Consider the following 23,334-nt stretch of genomic DNA (forward strand, 5'->3'; position numbering starts at 1 on the left):
TTTAGATTAGATAGTTAGGAATTTGTCCCATATAGCCAAACTTATTTCCCTTTAGATTAGATAAGAGTTAGGAATTTGTCCAATATAGCCAATCTTATTTCCCTTTAGATTAGATAAGAGTTAGGAATTTGTCTATATAGCCAAACTTATTTCCCTTTAGATTAGATAAGAGTTAGGAATTTGTCCAATATAGCCAATCTTATTTCCCTTCAGATTAGATAAGAGTTAGGAATTTGTCTATATAGCCAAACTTATTTCCCTTTAGATTAGATAAGAGTTAGGAATTTGTCTATATAGCCAAACTTATTTCCCTTTAGATTAGATAAGTTAGGAATTTGTCCCATATAGCCAAACTTATTTCCCTTTAGATTAGATAAGAGTTAAGAATTTGTCTATATATCCAAACTTATTTCCCTTTAGATTAGATAAGAGTTAGGAATTTGTCCCATATAGCCAAACTTATTTCCCTTTAGATTAGATAAGAGTTAGGAATTTGTCTATGTAGCCAAACTTATTTCCCTTTAGATTAGATAAGAGTTAGGAATTTGTCCCATATAGCCAAACTTATTTCCCTTTAGATTAGAAAAGAGTTAGGAATTTGTCTATGTATCCAAACTTATTTCCCTTTAGATTAGATAAGAGTTAGGAATTTGTCTATGTAGCCAAACTTATTTCCCTTTAGATTAGATAAGAGTTAGGAATTTGTCCCATATAGCCAAACTTATTTCCCTTTAGATTAGATAAGAGTTAGGAATTTGTCTATATATCCAAACTTATTTCCCTTTAGATTACATAAGAGTTAGGAATTTGTCTATGTAGCCAAACTTATTTCCCTTTAGATTAGATAAGAGTTAGGAATTTGTCTATATATCCAAACTTATTTCCCTTTAGATTACATAAGAGTTAGGAATTTGTCCCATATAGCCAAACTTATTTCCCTTTAGATTAGATAAGAGTTAGGAATTTGTCTATGTAGCCAAACTTATTTCCCTTTAGATTAGATAAGAGTTAGGAATTTGTCCCATATAGCCAAACTTATTTCCCTTTAGATTAGATAAGAGTTAGGAATTTGTCTATGTAGCCAAACTTATTTCCCTTTAGATTACATAAGAGTTAGGAATTTGTCTATGTAGCCAAACTTATTTCCCTTTAGATTAGATAAGAGTTAGGAATTTGTCCCATATAGCCAAACTTATTTCCCTTTAGATTACATAAGAGTTAGGAATTTGTCTATGTAGCCAAACTTATTTCCCTTTAGATTAGATAAGAGTTAGGAATTTGTCCCATATAGCCAAACTTATTTCCCTTTAGATTACATAAGAGTTAGGAATTTGTCTATGTAGCCAAACTTATTTCCCTTTAGATTAGATAAGAGTTAGGAATTTGTCCCATATAGCCAAACTTATTTCCCTTTAGATTACATAAGAGTTAGGAATTTGTCACATATAGCCAGTCGTAAGGGAAGGGGAAGGTCATTCAGCCCGAAGGAGCAGGTATGGGAAAACCATGCAGTTTAATGGTTTAATGGAGCTACAGGGAACGAGAAGGAGAGAGAGACAAAAGCGAAGGTGGATGGACTGTATCAAGGATGACCTTCGATCAAAGGGATTAAACGGTGATGAAGTGTGGGACAGAGGTAGATGGAGAAAGCTGGTCAGAAACATCGACCCTACATAAAAGTGGGAAAAGATGCAGACAAAGAAGACGACGACTCTAAGTCTTTAAGTTTTCAAGTTTATTTCTTTCATCTTTACCTCCTCCTCGTTCTTCTTCTTCTTCTTCTTTGTCTGCATCTTTTCCCACTTTTAAGTGGGGTCAATGTTTCTGACCAGCTTTCTCCATCTACCTCTGTCCCACACTTCATCACCGGTTAATCCCTTGATCGAAGGTCATCCTTGATACAGTCCATCCACCTTCGCTTTTGTCTCTCTCTCCTTCTCGTTCCCTGTAGCTCCATTAAACCATTAAACTGCATGGTTTTCCCATACCTGCTCCTTCGGGCTGAATGACCTTCCCCTTCCCTTACGACTGGCTAAATGTGACAAATTCCTAACTCTTATGTAATCTAAAGGGAAATAAGTTTGGCTATATGGGACAAATTCCTAACTCTTATCTAATCTAAAGGGAAATAAGTTTGGCTATATGGGACAAATTCCTAACTCTTATCTAATCTAAAGGGAAATAAGTTTGGCTATATGTGACAAATTCCTAACTCTTATGTAATCTAAAGGGAAATAAGTTTGGCTATATGTGACAAATTCCTAACTCTTATCTAATCTAAAGGGAAATAAGTTAGGCTATATGTGACAAATTCCTAACTCTTATCTAATCTAAAGGGAAATAAGTTAGGCTATATGGGACAAATTCCTAACTCTTATCTAATCTAAAGGGAAATAAGTTTGGCTATATGTGACAAATTCCTAACTCTTATCTAATCTAAAGGGAAATAAGTTTGGCTATATGGGACAAATTCCTAAATCTTATCTAATCTAAAGGGAAATAAGTTTGGCTATATGGGACAAATTCCTAACTCTTATCTAATCTAAAGGGAAATAAGTTTGGCTACATAGACAAATTCCTAACTTATCTAATCTAAAGGGAAATAAGTTAGGCTATATGGGACAAATTCCTAACTTATCTAATCTAAAGGGAAATAAGTTAGGCTATATGGGACAAATTCCTAACTCTTATCTAATCTAAAGGGAAATAAGTTTGGCTATATGGGACAAATTCCTAACTCTTATCTAATCTAAAGGAAAATAAGTTAGGCTATATGGGACAAATTCCTAACTTATCTAATCTCAAGGGAAATAAGTTTGGCTATATGGGACAAATTCCTAACTTATCTAATCTAAAGGGAAATAAGTTTGGCTATATGGGACAAATTCCTAACTCTTATCTAATCTAAAGGGAAATAAGTTTGGCTATATGGGACAAATTTCCAACTCCTATCTAATCTAAAGGGAGTCAAGTTTGGCTATAAGAGAAAAATTCCCAACTCTTATCTAGTATCTAATCTAAAAGGAACTAAGTCTAGTGAGAAATCTTAGTTTGGTAATGGGATGAAAAGTGGGTTCAGCCAAGTGTCAAAAGGGTAGCTGCTAAGACCCTCTAGTGATGCCTAGACAACGTAATAAGATGCAATAGTGACAGCCCCTCCCCCTGTTCCATATGCAGTTTTCTTGTACAGTTGGCTTCATTAATTCCGGTATACATTCACGGAATGTAAAGGAGACGGCTGACACCTATACTTTGTAACAGGGCAGGTAACTGTTTAACAAAAGAGAAACTTTTGGCAATGCTATTTGTAAACCCAAATCGATGGGATTGTAAATAAGTGGTCTAAAGCCTTTTTATTAATATTACGAAGTGCTGTTAAGTAACTAACTAATATTTTTCTATACAGCACCTCGTACAATCAATAAAAATGCATTTGATCCTGTGTTTGCAAGCTCAGTGACTTTACAAGCAACTTTACTGACAGTTTTTCTTTAGCTAAACAGCGTTACTTTCTACTATGAACAGCTGTCAGACGCCTCCTTAGCATCCCATGAAATGTACAGGAATTAACGAAGCCAACTGTACACAGATTCCTCTACAACACTTTTAAAGACATTTTCCCTTCTACTATCATGATCGTTATCATCATTACTATTAAAATAACTTTTCTTCCTTACTTATCAATCTTCACGTGTACAAATATATTCAAAATAATGTAGCTTTTAAGTAACTTATCAGATCAAAACTTTCATGCCCAAAAATACTCAACAAATACAAAAAAGTTTAGTTGATGCATATGATACTTCATGCATTATACACACGAATACAATGATAGTTCTAAAAGTGTACTTACAGCAACAGATAAGGTTAGTTTTCCATTCACCTTCTTAGTTGCAACACCCTCAAGGTTGTAAAGACAAAAGATTATCATCTTCATTCATATCAGTCGAGCACTTATCTTTAAGATCTTCAAATTTCCTTTTTCATTTGGGAGACTCTTCTAAACTCTTATTTTAAACACGTGGGGCTGATCTCTTATCAATTGTTTAACTTTGACGAAATGCAATTAACATTATAATCAACCCAAATCTTTTGAAGTTTGAACTGATATAGGATTTTGCTGCATTTGGTACTAATCATTATCTTTAAATTTTTTGAAATAATGAAAGCTTAAGACTAATTACACCCAAATTTATTCTCCAGTTCATACTAAAGCTTAAACATAAATCAAAATAAAATTTCTGAAACAATAAATTAAAATCTTAAAACTAATTACACCCAAATTTATTCTCCATTTCATACTAAATCTTAAACATACATCTTAGAATAAAATTTCTGAAACAAATTAAAATCTTAAAACTAATTAAACCCAAGTTTATTCTCTATTGATTCTATTCCACACTAAAGCATAAACATAAATCTCCTTAATATATAAATTTAATACATTTTAGGACAATTTAAAGCAATTAATTGCAATTGCAAACTTTAAATATAATTTTTCAAAATGTTATCATTGATGGCGTAAACAAGTTATCTAATAAATCTTTATTGCCTTTCCGTTACACTTATCTCTTCCGTTTTATCATTCTCAGTGTGTCAGGCTGTGAATACAGTTTTAAGTTTTAGGATAATTTTGATGTTTACGGACTATACTAAATATTGCATAGTTGTTTCAAAAGTCATGCAGTATTGCCTACGAGGTTAATATCCAGATTATGAATACGGAACTTAAGGGTGAAAATTCAGTGAATTTCCCAACTACCGTTGGCTTTAAAGACATTATATTACTATGAAATTATTAAAAATTTGCCGTAAAAAAAAAAACGATAAAAATCCTGGAATAAATGTTGCCAGACATTTACCGTTGTAAAAACCGACATATTGACGTAAAGGACAGATATTGCGGACAGAAGCCCGTAAAAAATTTCCGTAAAAATGATAAATATCCTGGTATAAATGTTTCCAGACATTTACTGTTGTAAAAACCGACATATTGACGCAAAGGAGTGATATTACGGACAGCACCCCGTAAAAATTTTCCGTAAAATTTATAAAAATCCTGGAATAAATGTTGACAGGCATTTACCGTTTAAAAAAAAACGCATATGTTGTAAAGGAGTGATATTACGGTCACCAACCCATAAAGGATGATAAAATAGGGTAAAATTACGGTCGCCTGTATTTTACTGAAATACGGTTGAGAACAGTATATTTTTTACGGAGAATTTCCGAGTAAAATCACGGGTCTTTTATCAGTGTAGAGACACCTAAGGATGATGGGAAGTATACTAACGTTATTGTGTTTGGTTACCCATTAAGTATGGATCCAAATGATATACAATTTTTTTTTTTGGGGGGGGTGGGGGTTAAACTACGCGAGGTTAAGCAGAAAAGGGAAACTAGCTTAAAACCACGAACGATCGTACCTATAAGAGGTAAAGCTCCAGAGAAAATATTGGTTCCCTGGTCTGAATATAAATGGGTGTATAAGGAAAATCCTATGATATGTTTTAAATGTGGCAAATTAGGCAACATTTTTTCAAATAAATGCGAGATTAATTTGAAATATAGATACTGCAGCAAAACTCATGACCAAAGAAAGTTTGAACAAATTAAAGAAAAATGTTAAAATTGTTCCTAAAAATTGCAATTGTGGAGGTAACCACAAAGCTAATTCCAGGTTGTGCAAAACGAGGCCTGTTGTTGTTAAAACTCCAAAGTATTTTAATTTCTCAATCCCTGAACAAGCAAAGAATATGGCTTTAAGATACCAGTTACGAACGTATGAGAACAAAGAAAGGAAACTAAAAATAGGGTGACCTTGAAACTTAATCTGGTTTGTGATAAACATGGCAGTGTTATTCAAACACTTCGTTTAGAAATACTGTAGAATACCTTGAAATGAAATCACGAGTATGCATGATAAAGTGTATAATGTACGAACACCCATGCTAGAGTGTATGGTACATGAACATGCATGATAAAGTGTATAATGCGACTAGTAAAGACTTTTCTGTTGCCATGAAGGATAAAGGTTTCCAAAGCGAGTGCTGTCGGTACTAGTTCTAATAATGTCTATTATAAAAAGATTAAAATTATAGGTTAGTTGAAGTCAATTGCAATGATCCTACGGTTGTTAGGATATGAAAATACGGGATTAATGTGTACCGATAATGCGTTCCTGGGTAACTAAATTTAAGACAAAAATTATGAAATAAATGGCACATTTAACAAAATTAAAGGAGAAGCTGTGACAACATAGTTGGTAGCATTGCTCATTTGTTGGATACAGTACTAGAGTACATGTGGTTACTTTTGCTAAAAAAAAAAAAATCCCACAAGGCCAGTGCAGCCAATATGGTAACGTCCCCGATTGGTTATCGTCATACTGGGGTTAGTCCCACCCATTCAAATCCTTTAGTTCTTTTGGGCGCTGCAACATTACCATCCTTGCCAGTTAAGGATAGGGTTCTGGGGGAACCTATAGGTCTATCTGCTGAGTCATCAGCAGCCATTGCCTAGCTCTCCTTGGTCCTAGCTTGGCTGGAGAGGTGGCTTGGTTGCTGATCATATGTATGTTCAGTCTGTAGGGCATTGTCCTGCTTGATATGGCAATGTCACTGCCCCTTGTCTCTGCCATTCATGAGCGGCTTTTAAATCTTTAATAGAGGAACCGATGTTCATGCTTGGGTTCTTTCTCATGGTATCAATAAAACAACTTTGCAAGGAACTGGTATCAATGGAGCTGGTTTCCAATTACCTGGCTATCAATCATTTGAACTTCTGGAAGATGATAAGTATATAGGTGGTTTAATAACCTTTGTAAAAAAAAAAAAAAAAAAAATAGTATACCAGGAATTGTATCTATCTACAGAAATTAATATTACTAAAGGATTGTGTAAAATTATATTTAAAAGATAGTATTTTATATAATTGAAAAGCTGGATCTTGAGAATTTACCTAGGGTTATTTTTAACGAGTCATGTTTATTAGTGGGTGACCTTAATGCCTCGCATCATGATTTAAGCAGCAGTGGTAGTTGTATTACATATAACATTTAACTCATTGGACAAGGTTAGTGTCTTGGAAAATGTTGTACCAACACGAAAAAGGTGGCATAATTGATTATGCTGTACTTTGTAATATGTTTAAAAGTAAATCATCATAATCATCATCTACGCCTATTGATGCAAAGGGCCTCTTGTTAGATTTCGCCAGGCGTCTCTATCTTGAGCTTTCAATTCAATACTTCTCCATTAATCATCTCCCACTTAACGCTTCAAAGTCCTCAGCCATGTAGGGCTGGGTCTTCCAACTATAGTGCCTTGAGAAGCCCAGCTGAACGTTTTGTCCTTTAATCTCTCTTGGAGAGTGCGAAGAGCATGCCCAAACCATCTCCATCTACCCCATCTCTGAAATGTACAGTCAAATAAAAATGTCCTGTCGTCTCCGGTATCCAACTGTAACCCCCAATATACTGTATATAGATTCCAAAATATCGGGTGCATATTTGATTGTTGGGGCGTAGGGCAATGGAGGGGGGGGGGTGCTACTTGTTCGAGCTGTAAGGGGTGTGATTGTGGATGAAGCAGGGGAAATTACGTATGATCGTATGTTCAATATGATTTGATACGTTCCTAATTCTATCATCATAACTATTCTAATATATGGAGAGAGAGAGAGAGAGAGAGAGAGAGAGAGAGAGAGAGAGAGAGAGAGAGAGAGAGAGAGAGAGAGAGAGAGAGAAACTCCTAGACGGTAGATTTTTCAGTTAGGACACAATACATTGCCATTTAAAAAAGGAAGATAATTTTTGTCAATAAGTTGTTCGCAGGAATGGTGTAGCAAATAACAAATATACCACAACTATAAATTAGAATCTTTATAATAATAGAATTAGAAACGTATGAAGTTTTGTTGAATTTACGTTCATAGTTCATACTTAATTTCGTCTGGTTCCTCCTCCACCACATCCCTTACAGCTCTTACAAGTACCCGCTACCCCTTGTCCCCCACCGTAACAACTAAATATTCGCGTTTTCTACACCTGAAATTCTGTAATCTGTAGTTATTGGGAGTAACAGTGGGGTACAGGTGTACCGGAGACAACAGGGCATTTCTATTTGACTGTACAGTCACTCGCAATTTGATAGAAGTCCAGGTGTTATAGACAGATTTCCATTTCACTCCTTTCTGGACGACGGGTGTCTTGAGAACGAAACTGGTCATATAGTCCCTACTGGTAATTTCCAGCTCGCAGACACCTGTCGTCCAGAAAGGGGTGAAATGGAAATCTCTCACACCCGGACATCCACCAACTTACGAGTGCTTGTACAATTGATGTATCGATTGTTAGTGAGCTTGTTAGCGATCACTTTGTTATAGAGGCATACCTCTAAGCATAAACAAATGTTTGTCAGTAAAAAGAGGAAAAGGTATTCAAAGCCTGATAAATTAGTTCATGAATTAAGTTGCTTAGTGGAAAATATATTACAAGGTGAATTGGTCATCAAAATGACAAAAAAAAAAATTCTATGATGATTAGCTCACTACCATGGATAGTACTCTTAAAATATTCATATTAAAAAAGTTTTTACGATATTTAAAAAGCCTGCATACTCAAAACGAAAAAATAATTTGCGGTTTGAATAAATTGCTTCGAAAACCTCAAAGTAATTTTATGAAAATAAAAGGTTTTACGTCACTTAAAAAGTCTGTATACTTAAAACGAAAAAATAATTAGCGGTTTGAATAAATTGCTTCGAAAACCTCAAAGTAATTTTATGAAAAGAGAGTTTAAAGTTATTTAAAAAAGTCTGTATACTCAAACGAGAAAAATAATTCACGATTAGAATAAACTGCTTCGGAAACCTCAAAGTAATTGGAGTAAGAATCCAAATGATAATACGAGTAGAGAAACCAGGGTACAAATGGCTGACGGGACAGCAGAGGTAAGAAGGAAGGTTATAAGTAAATATTTGGATAATTTCTTTGAAGAAATTTAGTTTACTAAAGAAATCAAGTCTGCATGGAATTTAGTCAAAGTGAGAAAAAGAAGAAAATGGTTGCTCATCATGATCGGAAGGGTAAGACCAAATGAATTGATTATGGTCTTCTACAGTCTGGGGTTAGAGTTCTCTTGCTTGAGCGTACACTCTGCACATAATCTTATTAAAGTTTTTATAGTTTATATAGGAAACATTTTTAATTTACCGTTCTTAAAATAATTTATTTTTCCTAGTTTCCTTTCCTCACTAGGCTATTTTCCCTGTTGGAACCCTTTGGCTTATAGAATCCTGCTTTTCCAACTGGGGTTGTAGCTTTGCAAATAATAAATAAATAATAATTAATAAATGATAATAGAGTAGGGAATGGTCTGAAGCTGCAAGTGTCGTTGATCTCCCAAACAATGTTGATGCTTGTTATATAGTTCTCTACCCGGGCACACCTATCTTTTTGTTCTCTCTCTCTCTCTCTCCTTTGTTTTTTTCTATATATGTTATGTATGAAATATCTATTCTATTGTTGTTATTGGTCTTTGACTACCTTATTTTAATTGTTCATTACGTCTCTTTTACTTTATTTCCTAGATTCACTTCCTCACTGGGCTACTTTTCCCTGTTGGAATATAAGGGCTTAAAGCATCCTGCTTTTCCAACTATGGTTGTAGCTTAGCTTGTAATAATAGTCAGTTATAAGAGGCGGTATAAAGTAAACTAAGATAAACTATAGTCCTTTTCTTGTAGCGATGCATATTTGCACAGACTCGCAGCGGTGCCCTTTTAGCTCGGAAAGTTTCCTGATCGCTGAATGGTTAGAATTATCTTGTCCAATCAATCAGCGATCCAGAAACTTTTCCGAGCTAAAAGGGCACTGCTGCGAGTCGGTGCAAATGTGCATCGCTAAAAGAATTGGACTATAGTGGCGTTACTAGTAGCTATCAACTGAGAGACTTTAGTTTTGTATGAAGGGTAAATCTGCTGCTCCAGGCAAGGATGGAGTAACATTCGAGGTTATAAACTGTTTAATCATGATGGAGGATAGACCTTTGTTAGATCCAATTAATCTTAGGCTATCTAAGAAATGGAAAATAGCTCTCGTTATACCTATACTTAAGAGCAACGGAGAATATAGGCTCATTTCACTTATATCTTGTTTATGTAGATTAATGGAGAGCCTCGAGTTGAATAGATTAATTTATACATTTGGCGACCAAGGATTAAAATCATAAGACTGAACTGAATCTACAGAGTTATTGCCCGAAAACAAGAGATGACTGCGCTACGGCCTGCAGTGTTGCAAGAGCCCGCGTTTGGCCTCAAGGGCCAGATAATCTAAAAGCAAACAAGGTAGCAGCTATGGCTGCTCTTCGTATGATTAGAAAGGGATAAAAGGACCTTATAGATGGCTATTGATTATTCGGATAAAAGACGTTTTACTGTTAAATACAACAATTTTTTTAAGAAACTTTAATAATTTGAGGAAATACCATATTTTGAATGTGTAAAATTACAGGAAGGGGTTCAAATTAAGCAATGGTTGTGTTACAAAATAAATGCAAGTTAAAAATGCGAGTGTCATACAAACTAATTGAAACACCTTATTCTGTCTAAAATTAACTCATTCCACAAGGATAATAGTATACACATGTACTGCAGTGGTCCAAGGAGTGATATTGAGGTTATAAGTGGGGTGGTTGCAAGAGAATATCATGATAATGATGAGAGCACTGATGAGACACTGTCAAAACTAGTTGGTTGATTCAGACTGCCTAGCATTTATAGCCGAGCCCCCAAAATGTCAAAAAGGATAGAGGGTTAAACTACTACTACTACTACTACTACTACTACTACTACTACTACTAGTAGTAGTAGTTAGTACTGCTGCTGGATTACATGTCTTTCATGAAGGGCTAACCTCAGTAGTAAACAAGACTAAAGATGTTTTTGTTTTCGTTGATTGCCAGAGTGTTTCTTTTTCAACTGTATATATCCGGTTAGTAGGGATTAGTAAATAAGTGTCAAGAACTTTTATATGCAATAGATCAGGAGTATATATATATATATATATATATATATATATATATATATATATATATATATATATATATATATATATATATTTTTTTTTTTTTTTTCTTTTTTTTTGTGGGGGGGAGGGATACCATCTCACGTTGGTATTCGCTTGAATGAGCTAGCCGACAATTTGGCAACGAATGTTACAAATAAAAATATTGATATAGAAAGCCCAATTAATGAGTAGAATAAAGAAAGGGCTAAAAATGATGAGGTCTTTGTGGGAAGCGGCTGAAATTCGATAAATTTTGAGCAACGGTAGTGTCAGTATGAGGCATTATTTGCTTGTGTCAGAAAACAAGCAAACTAGATACTTTAATAATGAGGTTACGTCTGGGATATAGATACTCTTGGGAATGTATAGACAATGAAAACTTATGAGGGAAGTTACGAAAATATACCTAAGGGCAGTAGGTTATGAAATGTAATAAAGTATGTTTCGTAACCCACATATGACAATCAAATTTTGTATTTTCTGAAAAAAAAAAAAAAACTTTTTTTCAATAATTGTAAAGAGATTTCCTCATCTATTTTGAAACTAATAATCGAGCCATTTCCCTTTACAGTATTATAATTCATAACCTTTGATTTTTATAGCTTTTCTTAAAAAATCTTTTTCAACAATTTGTGGGACTTTTACCTAACTTTTTTTGCAGTACTTTATAAACTTTTGATTTGTATGAAGTTTGCTTTACAGTTACGCAATAGCATAATTCATTTGTTTACATTTGCTAAATATATTTTTTATCTAATGTAACATTTTCTCTATTATAAATTAGCTTAAAAATTCTCTTTAAAATATTTTTTGTTACAATTTTCATTGTCTGAACTCCGTTGACGTTGAATTTTGATTTACTGTATGTCAAATATTTTGAATTTAGATTAAAATTCTTTCGCAAGAAAACCAGTTTCTATATAAGTTAGGATACATAATGAAATAAATACTGGCGCCCAAGAGGCTACAAATTGGTACTCCTCAATATCATTTATACTGCAAGGAAATATTATCACAGGCCAAGCTACAACCTTATTTAGTAGAGCAGAATGCTACATGTCAAGAGAGTCCCAGTGGGGGAAATCAGCAATGAGCGGAACATGTAGGTGAAAGGAACTAACAATATTAGAAAAATAAAGAACAAAGATGAAAACCAAGATGTTAGAATGATAAATAAGAAAAAAGAAAGTTCGCACATAAGACGTTTCACTAATTCAACAGTTTGTTGATAATCCTTCCACAATTTGGTTACAGTCTTAAAACTAGGTCACAGTCTCGAACGAAACTAGGACACAGTCTCGAGCGAAACTAGGTCACAGTCTCGAGCGAAACTAGGTCACAGTCTCGAACGAAACTAGGTCACAGTCTCGAGCGAAACTAGGTCACAGTCTCGAGCGAAACTAGGTCACAGTCTCGAGCGAAACTAGGTCACAGTCTCGAGCTAAACTAGGTCACAGTCTCGAGCGAAACTAGGTCACAGTCTCGAGCGAAACTAGGTCACAGTCTCAAGCGAAACTAGGTCACAGTCTCGAGCGAAACTAGGCTACAATCTCGAATGAAACTAGGCTACAATCTCGAACGAAACTAGGCTACAATCTCGAACGAAACTTAGAATATAAATTTATTTGGAACCTTGCCAATCAAGTTTTATAGATTTAACTGCATACCTAGTTAATTGTATAGTTTAGGGGGGATCCGAATACAAAAAAGATAGTATTATTGAGATCAAGGATAAGGAAACTGATTAACCAAACCTGTCTTCTTATAATTTAAGGCTACGTAGTTGCTGAAGACTAGACAATAGGATATGCTGTATAACAAACACGAGAGACTAAAAGAACTAAAACGCTTGAAACAGTGATGAACCAACAGGATTCAATGTTCAAACTACTGCTAGTTATATATTTCGGTCATTTATAGACACCAGTTAAGTTTTTTTTTTTTGGAGGGCTGTTTATTGGGAGGGCTGTTTTTTTTTTAGGGGAGGCCTGTTTTTTCAGGAGAGGCCTGTTATTTTTTTGGAGGGAGGGCTGTTATTTTGGGGGCGGAGGGCGGGCTGTTATTTTGGGGGCGGAGGGCTGTTATTTTTTGGGGGGAGGGCTGTTATTTAATTGGGAGGCTGTTATTTTTTTCGGGGGAGGGCTGTTATTTTTTGGGGGGGAGGGCTGTTATTTTTTGGGGGGAGGCCTATTATTTTTTGTTGGAGGGAGGACTTATTTTTTTGGGGGGGAGAGGGCTGTTATTTTTGGGGGGAGAGGGCTGTTATTTTTGGGGGGAGAGGGCTGTTATTTTTGGGGGGAGAGGGCTGTTATTTTTGGGGGGAGAGGGCTGTTATTTTTGGGGGGAGAGGGCTGTTATTTTTGGGGGGAGAGGGCTGTTATTTTTGGGGGGAGAGGGCTGTTATTTTTGGGGGGAGAGGGCTGTTATTTTTGGGGGGAGAAGCCTGTTATTTTTGGGGGGAGAGGGCTGTTATTTTTGGGGGGAGAGGGCTGTTATTTTTGGGGGGAGAGGGCTGTTATTTTTGGGGGGAGAGGGCTGTTATTTTTGGGGGGAGAGGGCTGTTATTTTTGGGGGGAGAGGGCTGTTATTTTTGGGGGGAGAGGGCTGTTATTTTTGGGGGGAGAGGGCTGTTATTTTTGGGGGGAGAGGGCTGTTATTTTTGGGGGGAGAGGGCTGTTATTTTTGGGGGGAGAGGGCTGTTATTTTTGGGGGGAGAGGGCTGTTATTTTTGGGGGGAGAGGGTTGTTATTTTTTGGGGGGAGGGCTGTTATTTTTTTGGGGGAGGGCTGTTATTTTTTTGGGGGGAGGGCTGTTATTTTTTTGGGGGGAGGGCTGTTATTTTTTGGGGGGGAAGAGCTGTTATTTTTTTGGGGGGAGGGGTGTTATTTTTTTGGGGGGAAGAGCTGTTATTTTTTTGGGGGGAGGGGTTATTTTTTTTGGGGGAGGGGTTATTTTTTTTGGGGGAGGGGTTATTTTTTTGGGGGGAGGGGTTATTTTTTTGGGGGGAGGGGTGTTATTTTTTTGGGGGAGGGCCGTTATTTTTTGGGGGGAGGGCCGTTATTTTTTGGGGGGAGGGCAGTTATTTTTTTGGGGGAGGGCAGTTATTTTTTTGGGGGGAGGGCAGTTATTTTTTTGGGGGGAGGGCAGTTATTTTTTGAGGGGAGGGCCGTTATTTTTTTAGGGGGAGGGCCGTTATTTTTTGGGGGGAGGGCTGTTTTTTTAGGGGAGGGCTGTTTTTGTTTTGGAGGGTTGTTTGTTGGAGGACTGTGTTTTGGAGGGGGTTGGTATTTTTTTAGGGTTGTTTTTTTAGGGCTGGTGCAATTGAAATGGACTTCATCATTTATATATGATGCTTAAAATTAGGTGTATCCATATATACGTCTTTAAAAACTAAGTTAAGCTCCAAAATTATTTAATTTGCTTACTGCCGAACTGCTGTTAAAAGCCACTCTTACAGAGACGTAAGTTACATTTACAAAATATAAGTACGTATACATACACAACGGCAAATTAAACATCATATATAGATATGCGCACGCCTATGCACACATGTCAGTATCCCTCATATGCCTATGTATATCCGTACCAATGAACATTTACAAATGCATTGCTAATATATATTCATAGAACTAACCTGGAACGATTTTTTGTTCGATCCTAGACTAACGCCCACTAGTCGACACACCTTGAAAAAGGTCCCATATGCATATACATACATGATAACCACATCCACCAACTTTTACTAGGCGGCATCTGTATCTATACATACATGCTGTATATGCTTACGATACAATATGCAAAAGCATATACATGCTGTATAGGCTTACGATATAATATGCAAAAGCATATACATGCTGTATATGCTTACGATACAATATGCAAAAGCATGCACTGTACACGAGTGTGCATGTATTATATGCATGTGGGCAAATGAATACTTATACGTGGTTATATACACAAGTTTACATGTATGCTCTTACATGTACTTGTATATCATTATCAATGTTGTTGTTGTTATTTTTGTTGTTACTTGCTAAGCTACAACCCTAGTTGGAAAAGCAGGATGCTATAAGCCCAAGGGCTCCAACAGGAAAAATAGCCCAGTGAGAAAAGGAAATAAATAGAAACTACAAGAAGTTTAACAACATTTGCAAGTACGTACATAGGTGTACAAGTATGAACATTCACATACGGTACATGTATAAACATATTCCTACATACTGTTCATATTCATGTTAAGACAGTTTCCAATTCAAGTATGAACATTCACATACGGTACATGTACAAATCCAAGTTAAGACAGTTTCCAATTAGCATAATTTGTATTTTCATGACCTCATCAAACTCTTCATTGTCATAATAAACAGTTACGCAATGTAGCAATGAAATTATGTTGCAAGCTGGAAAGTTTGTCCTTCCTTCATTACATATGAAATATGGCTATAGTGAGAAACAATACTCAAGGAAACTTATGATGCAAAGAAAGGTGCCATTGTTACCTATAGATGTTCATGATAGCCCACATCGCCATTCCATTGAAATCGGATTGCGAAGTTATACTTTATTGTGGTGTTTTAAAGGTTAAATGAACATACAATCAAGTCTGTTTTTAATTTAAATACATTACGAACATGACCAATTTATTTCTAGAACTGCAAAGTAATATCCAAGGCCAAATTTATTCTCGCCCGACCGTCGAAGTCGTTTCCGAAAGCAAGGAAACGGACGACGTGTTCTTTGGACAAAGACTTCGTCACTTTTACTGGCAACGAAGTGAGCGTCCATTGTCTTTTCCAAAAGATTTCAGTGGGCGGGGAATCTTTGTTAGATGGTCAGATGGATCTTTGATATCGAAGGTTTTATTGCTTGGCGGTTTTCTGCACTGTCTGGAGTAACGACTGTGCCGAGAAACATTACTTGGATTCAGTTGGCGTCTGCGGTGATTAGTAGCAGCTTCAGTGCCCGGTAGTTAATACAGTGAGTGTTTTCTATACAAATGTCATAAATCTTTTATTGAATTTAATAGAATTCTGAAAACACCTTCGACGATCGAGAGCCTGACAAATGGTACGTAGAGAATTTTATATATTTTTTTTGATTTTTTTTTTAGTTTAAGAAAACCCGCCCGATGGGATTCGTGCAATTTCGTAAAATTTTGTACAAGACAGAAAAAAAAAAAAACAATTTACTCGCAGATGTGAAACTTCACGCAGTTACTCTGAATAAATTTCTGAAGTTTTTACTCATATCAAGGAGCGATGAAAATTATAGCCGAAAACCACTTTCGTCTGAAGCTGTGTCTGGATTATTAGAGGCAAATAGAGTGAATATTAAAAAGGTGATGGAAATTTTAATTTCCCGGAAAATAGTATTGGCTTAAAGAGTGTCTCAGGATTAGATTACATTAAAAAGAAACTAGGTTAATCTAACAAAATAGTGTACACGCTTATGTATTCTAAAAATTATACGGCATACTACATATGAATTGTTAAATCCATCCTATCATGCCATTCAGCAAAGAGTAGTCTTTAATTTCTTCTGGAAAAAACTGAATATCATCTTCAGTTCTCTGGACATTTTAATAATAGCTTCTTGTACAGTCTTAGTGGGCTGAATTTGAAGTATTCATTCCAAACATTCGAAGTGAAGTTTCACCTCAGATAAGTGAATTTTTAAAGAAGAGTTCGACAAAATCTTGGACTTTTAATATTTTCAAAATCTAAGTGCTGATGGTATAGATAGCGATATAATATTGAAACATTCTAGCTTTCATAGGCAGTTGGCAAAATTCAATCAGTAGTAGTCCTGTCACAAAATTAGTTATATCCTAAAGTGGCGTAGCCAAATTAGCAAGTACTCTAGTTGCATCCGGCAAATTACAATAGACAGAGTCTCCGTAGTCCACTGTATTCATGGCAATCAAGTCTATCAGAATCGGTTTTTTTTTTTAATAGAAAATCAATATTTCTAACAAGATATCCTACACTTTTCTCCTTGCCGTAACAGAAACAACTTAACACCTCTAAATCACAACTATCAATTATCCTACCAAATTACTATCGAAATTCACACTTGCTCCGAAACTTAATTTTTCGTCCCTACCAACTAAGTTTTTTTCACCTTTACTAGTGCTTAATCGACATCCATTACTTAGAAATGTTGAGAAAATTACTGAATTGATCATATTCATCAAGTTTTTACTTGGGAAATTGGATCAGGCTTTATCAGTAAATAGATTAAACGTAAAGTTGTCCAATTTTTAAACTGATCATATATGAACAGAATAGAACAGGATCCAACACTCTTCCCGAGGAATTCCTTTACCATACCGAGATTAAGAAAACTAAAATCTCAGGTCATTGACGCCGATATCATTTATTATATACAAGACATAAAAGAATATTCAAATAAAACCATAACAGTTAATATGTCATAAAAGTTAAATAGTTTTCAGAGGACCTACTTCTGAAATAAATCTAAAAATGCCGCTCGCATAGTAGGACACATGTCCAAGAATCTTGGCAAGGATGACCCTGCCATCCTCACTTCGAGCCTCAAGCAGATATCTATTTCTTAAGTTATTATAACTGGGGCATTCGGTCAACAAATGCCTCACTGTTAAAGGTACCAAACAGACTTTCTCTTTAAAAGAAAAGTACATAATCGTATGGACCTACTTAAAATAAATTTACGATAAGTGCATAGTACTTTAGGTCATACGAGTGGTCAACCAAATGATCAAGTACTTTATTAATAATTCGGGATTCGTGAATAATTCTTTTTAATTTATGCATAATGTATTAACATTGGCAAACACAATGTAACCACATTTGTCTTCATTTGTCTTGCACCGATAGTCACATTACAGTGTCGAATGCAACTTTTTTGACGACACTTTAAAAAACGTAATTTTAATCTGAAATTCTCCATAAAAATAAACTGTTCTCAATCGTATTTCAATAAATACAGGTAACCTCAATTTTTACCCTACTTTTGTTATGTTGTACGGGTTGGTGACCGTAATATCACTCCAAGTCAATATATCAGTTTTTAAGACGGTACATGCGTGGCAACGTTTGTTTCAGGATTTTCAATGTTTTTTTACGACAGATTTTTAACAGTAAAAATTCAACCATATACATAAAAATAAAGGATTGCTAGACATAATTTTCTAATCCCAAAGATTAATTAGAAATCTGATGCATGTGTTTACAAAATAAATTCATCTACATAAAAGCTTCTTTCCAAATTGGTTTGGAAACTTCCATTTTTCTCAGACAATTTAAACAGAGACGGAACATGCATATTAGATACTGATAAAGTCTTTAACAAACTCAAATACCAGCGTTGGGTCTTTTAAAGGTGCGAAAGGTCGGCTCATGAATGACAGAGGCAAGGGACAGGGACATTGCCCTATTAAGCAGGACAATACCCTAGAAACTGACCTTATGTACATTATGATCGGCGCCCAAGCCCCTCTCCACACAAGCTAGGACCAAGGAGGGCCAGGCAATGGCTGCTGATGACTCGGCAGATAAACATATAAGCTCCCCAAAATGCCCCATCCTCAGCTCACAAGGATGATGAGGTTGTAGCGACCAAAGGAACCAACGAGTTTGAGCAGGACTAACCCCAGTCGGGCAATCGCCAGGCAAGGACGCTACCACCAGGTCACCACAACCACTATACGATGTTTTATTTTTCAACCATCTTTATAATATTAATTTTTTATACTACTCTCTCTAAACCAGCGCGATAACCATGAAATTGCTAGGCAAGCATGAAAATTTTAAAAAATTCTAGGAACCGGTCTATGTAGAAAGGCATTGAAAAATACTTTAAAAATATTAAATTAAAGATCAAAATTTTATTTTCGTATGTTATTCGTAAATTCTTGTTTGCTTATTCAATTACAAATGAAAAAGAAATTAACAAAAAGTTAAGAAAATTCGATACTCTAAGGGCAAGTCAAGCATAATACCTTTTAAACCCAAGTTTACGGAAGTCATGACTAGTTACCACAAAAGAAAAGTTTCGAGAAGACTGTGATGCACCAAAATGTCTAGTTATAAACCAAATCTCTAACTTTTAGTCATAAAAAGGACTGAAAAATACATATCGAAGCCAAGGAGCAACGTCGCCTGCTAAAGACTAATCTGAGAACAGAAGAATGGACACCACCTAATCATATGCAAATCGACGATTTAATTAACACAACACGTATAAAAAAAAAAAATACACAAATCACCACGAAAAAGATAACTACACAAAGTAGAGGGTAAAACAATTAAGAAATGGACACTAATAGATGATTTTACTATTATTATTATTATTACTAGCCAAGCTATAACCCTAGTTGGAAAAGCAAGATGCTATAAGCCTAAGGGCTCCAATAGGGAAAAATAGCCCAGTGAGGAAAGGAAATAAGGAAGTAAATAAATTATGAGAACAAATTAACAATAAATCATTCTAAACACAGTAACAGCGTCAATATAGATATGTCATACAAAAACTATTAACAACGTCAAAAACAGATAGGTCATATATAAACTATAAAAAGACTCATGTCAGACAAAAATAAAAAAAGTAACATTCAAATGGACTATTATTTTTGTTTATTCTATACGGATGAAACAAAGTAACAATCTAACAATCCCTAGAAATAGAATACAATTAAAAAGTTCGAATAATCTTCAAGCATCTCTTAAAACATACTCTTGGTTATTTTAGATTTCCTGAAGACAACACTAAAATTATGATTTTAAATTTCCCGAGGAAATAAACTAATCTTCATTTATTTAAAAATTTTGTATTCATAAAAGCAAAAAAAAATTATTAGAACCTACAATTTTTTTTTTTTTTACACAAATACAAAGTTACAAAGTTTCCGCTATAAAACCTTCAAGTCAATAATAGTAATTATCTCGAACTATGCATAATTTCAAAACATCTCATAACACTTCTTTTGCTTCTTTTTAGAAATGTAAATACCTTCCTTAGTTAAAATTTTGTATTTTTTAATCAAAATTTAGCAAACGCCATCTTTTTACAAATAACTTCCTTAATTAAAATTGTTTATTTTCTATTAGAATTTAGCAAACGACATTTTCTTACAAATGCAAAAACCTTCCTTAGTTTTTTTTTTTATTTCTAATTAAAATTTAGCAAGAGACATTTTTTTACAAATGCAAATACCTTTCTTAGTTGAAATTTTGTATTTTTAATTAAAATGTAGCATAATGAAAAGATAATTCAAGACTTTTTGTTTTCAAGTTGACATTCCTAAGACCTTGTTTCTTTAACCAGCGTTAACACTTCATTTAAGAAGGACGCCAATCAAATGGTAAATAAAAAAAATAAACTATTTTTCATTCAATTTCCTTTTTTTTTTTTTTTATCTTGACCTTCGTTCTCCATTCATTAAGAACGACAGGATCACCTATTACGTGTTTTCAAGTCAACATTCACGGTCCCCTATTTTTTTTCCTCCGTTTTCCTTTATAAGAAAAACATGAGGAATTTTCCATTCCACGGTGCTGCGATCTATTCTAAATTTAAAAAGATTGGATAAGACTTCCATCTTTAAAAGTGGTGGCTTTTCACAAATACGTAAAATGAATGTTTTTACACTTATTTATTTTGTAAATGACCTAATTTATTTATTCTATTTATTCTTTATGCACCATATATCTTAAAATAGTTTATCAAAGTCAAATTTGGCAGACAAATCTAATTTTTATGCAAGCCATAATTGCTATTAAAAATTCATTTATAAAATTTAAGTTTTGATTTACACGTAGTAATTAATTTTATAAATGTACTCTTCTAACTTACGGATTTTATTTAGGTACTTTCTTTAGACACCACATAACTTAATAATAGTATATGAAAATCAGATTTATACAAGCCGTAATTGCTATTAACTATGTATTTGTAGTTATTTGATCTAATGTATTTTTTAAGTATTATCAAATATTTCACCCGTTATTGGAAATGGTTCAATAAAAACTTAAGATATTATCTAAAACACATTCTAAAATAATAGAAACCATTCAGCTACATTTAAATTTATTATATATTTTCACTAGTATTTTTTTATTTGTTCGAAAAGCCTAGATGAAACTAAATCAACTGCTTATATAGATAAGAAATTACCTTAATCATATAAAAAAAATCAGCCAATAACTCAGATTATGAACCTAGTATCAAGTATATTAATAATTTATCACACCTTAAATCAGAATTGATTTTTAACTTTGATTCTGTGGTGAAGTTACGAGAGTTTAACACCGTGTGTTGGCGAGCGGGAATACCTTAACGTGGTGAAAATGCTTACGTGTCGCCATGATTAGCAAAGTTGTACTAGTCAAAGCCACCCATACTAGGTTGGTTTGCTGCGAGGGATCCGACTAAAATATCCCATTGGTACTGGTGATGAAAACTGGCCTAATCCTCAGACAATAGTCGTCATGTCCGAGGCCTTTGTCTTGCAGTGGACTAAAAAAAAAAAACTTCTGCAATTGTTGCTACTGTTTGTTAAATATTAGTTTCGTTATTCTAATTGCTTAAGTTACAAAAAATAACAGTAATTGGTGCATTAAAGAGATAGTGTGGCATATCCCATGAAATATTCTTAATATTCAAAATTTCGCGAAAGTGTAGAATTGGCAATTCATATTGCAATGCCTCGTATGAATCTCCAAAAGTTTCTTTGTACAGTTGGCTTCAGTAATTCTGGTACACTTCATGGGAAGCAAAGCAGACGTCAATATTCCGGAATTAAATTAATGAAGGCAATTGTAAGAGTCTGGATATAACAATCTAATTATCCATTAAAAAAAAGAATAATAATAATAATAATAAATTTGAATTGAGGTTATGATCTTTACCGGCTAAGCAACCATAGGGGTTGTTGTAGTTGTGGCCTATGTGGTAAAGTCTCCGACTGATGTTTGCCAGACTGTGGTTCGAGTCCCACTCAAACTCTATAGTTCCTTTGGTTCTTGCAAATTCACTAGCTTTGTTAACTATGGATGGGGTGTTTGGGGGGGGGGGGAGAAGCCTACAGGTCTATCTGCTGTCATCAGCAGTCATTGCCTGGCCCTCCCTGTTCCTAGCTTGGGCGGAGAGGGGCTTACACGGTGATCATATGCATATACGGTCAGTCTCTAGGGCATTATCCTGCTTGATAGGGCAATGTCACTGTCCCTAGCCTCTACCATTCATGAGGGGCCTTTAAGCCTATAAATAATTAGTGCTTAGAAATCGCGACTCGAAAATCCTTATTAGCTCGTGTCCGAATTTCCCCAGAAATTTATTACATAATAAACAGTGTAATCAGAAAGGAAAACAAAACATATTCCGTACTTATTGCACATTTACAATGTTTACGAACTTATATAAATTAGTGAAAATTTTTACCCTCTTTAGAAGGACAAGATAAAGTAACCGACAAAATATTTGTTACTAACTATATAATTTCTGGAAACCCATCGTTGGACACAACATCAATTTAAACAAGTCTTCAAGTACCTGAACTGAAAGTAGAAATAACCAGTACCAAGGACTGCAGGTGGAGAGAGAGAGAGAGAGAGAGAGAGAGAGAGAGAGAGAGAGAGAGAGAGAGAGAGAGAGAGAGAGAGAGGGGAGGGGGGGGGTTGCAAGTTTCCACGCAACAATGTCAGCTAGTAAAAAATTACAAAACAAGAGCAATAATAGCATTTACAGTGAAACGCAAATTTTCATCGCAAAACTACAGAACAAAGAATAACAATGAATAAGTTTTAAACAGAAATGGTCGAGAAGGTGGGTCTCCTTATCATGAAATTGTCGGAGACTTTGAAAATATGGAGGTATGTTTTCTTATATAAAGAGTATAGGCCTACTGTACAAGCTTCGAATTACTGCAAGATCATCTATTCAAGATATCCGGTCGACTTATTCGCCATTGTAATGAGCAGAACTGCTAGAAATACCCGTAATTTTATGGGGAAATTCTCCGTAAAAAATTTACTCTTCTCAGCCGTATTTCACTAAAATACATACAACCGTAATTTTACAACACTCCTGTTATTATCTCTTACGGTTTGGTGACCGTAGTATCTCCCCTTTTCCGTCAATATGTCTGTTTTTAAAACGGTAAATTCCTGACAACATTTATTCCAGGATTATTATAAAAAAAAAAATTACGGCCAATTTTCAACAGTGAGTTTAAGTCAATTTACGAGGGCACGCTTATAAATAAATAATTAAAAACCCAAGCTA

At 34.9% G+C, this 23,334-nt stretch overlaps 1 protein-coding gene across 2 annotated transcripts in view; it reads right to left on the bottom strand.

Annotated features, from left to right (window-relative positions):
• LOC137632926 (uncharacterized transmembrane protein DDB_G0289901-like) overlaps window positions 1-23,334 on the bottom strand; it is a 52,739-nt gene that overhangs the window by 28,998 nt on the left and 407 nt on the right. The gene's annotated exons all lie outside the window — the stretch shown is intronic.

Source organism: Palaemon carinicauda, chromosome 42 (assembly GCF_036898095.1).
Source record: "Palaemon carinicauda isolate YSFRI2023 chromosome 42, ASM3689809v2, whole genome shotgun sequence".
NCBI classification, from domain to species: domain Eukaryota; kingdom Metazoa; phylum Arthropoda; class Malacostraca; order Decapoda; family Palaemonidae; genus Palaemon; species Palaemon carinicauda.